This window comes from Copadichromis virginalis, linkage group LG4 (genome assembly GCF_057382275.1).
Source record: "Copadichromis virginalis isolate Kocher_CV1m ecotype Utaka linkage group LG4, C_Virginalis_male_GT1.1, whole genome shotgun sequence".
Lineage (NCBI taxonomy): Eukaryota > Metazoa > Chordata > Actinopteri > Cichliformes > Cichlidae > Copadichromis > Copadichromis virginalis.
This window is the reverse complement of record NC_140621.1, coordinates 6,366,398-6,369,095: the sequence shown is the minus strand read 5'-3', so window position 1 is coordinate 6,369,095 and position 2,698 is coordinate 6,366,398.

Sequence of the window (2,698 nt, the reverse complement as noted above, 5' to 3'; positions counted from 1 at the left end):
ACCACTGAACAAGACACACAAGCTGAAACGTCAAGACTGGGCCAAGAAATATCTCAAGACTGATTTTTCTAAGGTTTTATGGACTGATGAAATGAGAGTGAGTCTTGATGGGCCAGATGGATGGGCCCGTGGCTGGATTGGTAAAGGGCAGAGAGCTCCAGTCCCACTCAGACGCCAGCAAGGTGGAGGTGGAGTACTGGTTTGGGCTGGTATCATCAAAGATGAGCTTGTGGGGCCTTTTCGGGTTGAGGATGGAGTCAAGCTCAACTCCCAGTCCTACTGCCAGTTTCTGGAAGACACCTTCTTCAAGCAGTGGTACAGGAAGAAGTCTGCATCCTTCAAGAAAAACATGATTTTCATGCAGGACAATGCTCCATCACACGCGTCCAAGTACTCCACAGCGTGGCTGGCAAGAAAGGGTATAAAAGAAGAAAAACTAATGACATGGCCTCCTTGTTCACCTGATCTGAACCCCATTGAGAACCTGTGGTCCATCATCAAATGTGAGATTTACAAGGAGGGAAAACAGTCCACCTCTCTGAACAGTGTCTGGGAGGCTGTGGTTGCTGCTGCACGCAATGTTGATGGTGAACAGATCAAAACACTGATAGAATCCATGGATGGCAGGCTTTTGAGTGTCCTTGCAAAGAAAGGTGGCTATATTGGTCGCTGATTTGTTTTTGTTTTGTTTTTGAATGTCAGAAATGTATATTTGTGAATGTGGAGATGTTATATTGGTTTCACTGGTAAAAATAAATAATTGAAATGGGTATATATTTGTTTTTTGTTAAGTTGCCTAATAATTATGCACAGTAATAGTCACCTGCACACACAGATATCCCCCTAAAATAGCTAAAACTAAAAACAAACTAAGAACTACTTCCAAAAACATTCAGCTTTGATATTAATGAGTTTTTTGGGTTCATTGAGAACATGGTTGTTGTTCAATAATAAATTTATTCCTCAAAAATACAACTTGCCTAATAATTCTGCACTCCCTGTAGAATGCTCTTTGCAAAAGAGGAAAAAGAAACTCTCCTAATAGATGCGTCACATCACTGCTGCACAGTAAAGCATGAATAAATCATTTATATTAAAGCTACCTGAACATGCTAATAAAAATAGTATAGTAAGAATAGTAAGTTTTTGCTAGCATGTGCTAATACTAAAAAGTTTTGGTTTTTCTGCTTCAATTTCTAAAACTTTATTTGTATTGCACAATTAAACCTACTATAGCTGACCGAAGTGCTTTATAGGTTCAGCTAGGAATAAAACAATGATAAAGGACAATAAAAACAATAAAATACACTAAAATAAAATAATATAAAATACAATAAAGCAGGCTGAGACTTACATGTCTGTGCACATATTAAAAGTCGGGGAAAGCAGGTGAGATTTGAGGCCGGATGTTAATTATTATAAAGATGTGATTAGCCCTTTCAGCATGAATTATGACAACCTCAATCAGCCTCAATCAAGCATGAAAAAATTATTTTTGAACTTCATTTTTTAAACATGTATTTTTCAAATAGTACATGTCCACTTATGTGGACGACATCACCTTTGGAGTGGGTGACAGGGTATGGAGTGACACATCAGTGTCCAATGTAGTGGTTTAAGTAATACCATCAACACTGACACAAACACAAGAAAACAGCCTTTGAATAGCTGTCCACTGTAGTGACCACTATGCGTGAAAGGGTTCAGCAGGCGTTTCCACAGGTCAGGTCCTAAAACTGGAAAAAGACCAGTTCCATATATGTTTTGTCCAGAGAACATTCAGAATCATCCGATTAGCAGACCTCAGTGTCCTTGATGAGTTGTGGATACTTAAAAGCACAGATAAATAAGGAGGGGCGAGTTCATTTAAAGCCTAAAAACAAGCAACATAATCTTAAAATCTGAAAGGAACTAGAAGCCAGCGGAAGAGGATGAAACTGGGGTGATGTGCTCTCGCAGTGGCATTTCACACTAACTACTGAATAAACGACTGAGTTCAGTATCGGGTTCTCCTGAACCCGATACTGAACACAACATATGAAATGCAGCTTTGTAGTCAACAGAGGTGTTTGTTTACATTTCTTCTACTACTGTGGAAAAAGTGTCAGTACATGATAATTCCACATTTGTCAAGTATGATGAATCAGTTGGCCACATGTCATAACAGTAATGCCATTTGGTGCACATCTTGAGCCAAGATGACTCACAATAAGAGTCCATCCACTTTTAGCATGGGAATCAAAAGCAAAACCAAAGCAGCATTTGGAAATTTTATATGAGCCTAAGTAAGGGTCAGAAACATGAAATGCTATGAAATGTAAACTAATTTGATTTTAAATTATCATTATAATTGTTTAGGGAGAATAGCTTTGCTGCTTGTGTTTACAAAATCATAAATTTCAGGAAGTATTATGACAGAAAATCCAGAGCTCTATAATATAAAATGTAACCAGCATTATTTCTGCTTTTAGACTATTATGAGTGAGCAAGTCATGAAGTGTTTCCTCCAGGTTAAGCACATCTAATTTTTATTTAAGTCATCAGTCACATTTTGGCAGTTTGTAGTAGAGCACACACTGATGCTAGAGCTGGCTTGGGTACAAAATTGAGCCTGCAGGACAAAACTCTCGCTGGTGCTGCTTACACCAGTGCTACTGTAACATTAGTAGATTAATCAGAGAGGATCTACCTTCGAACA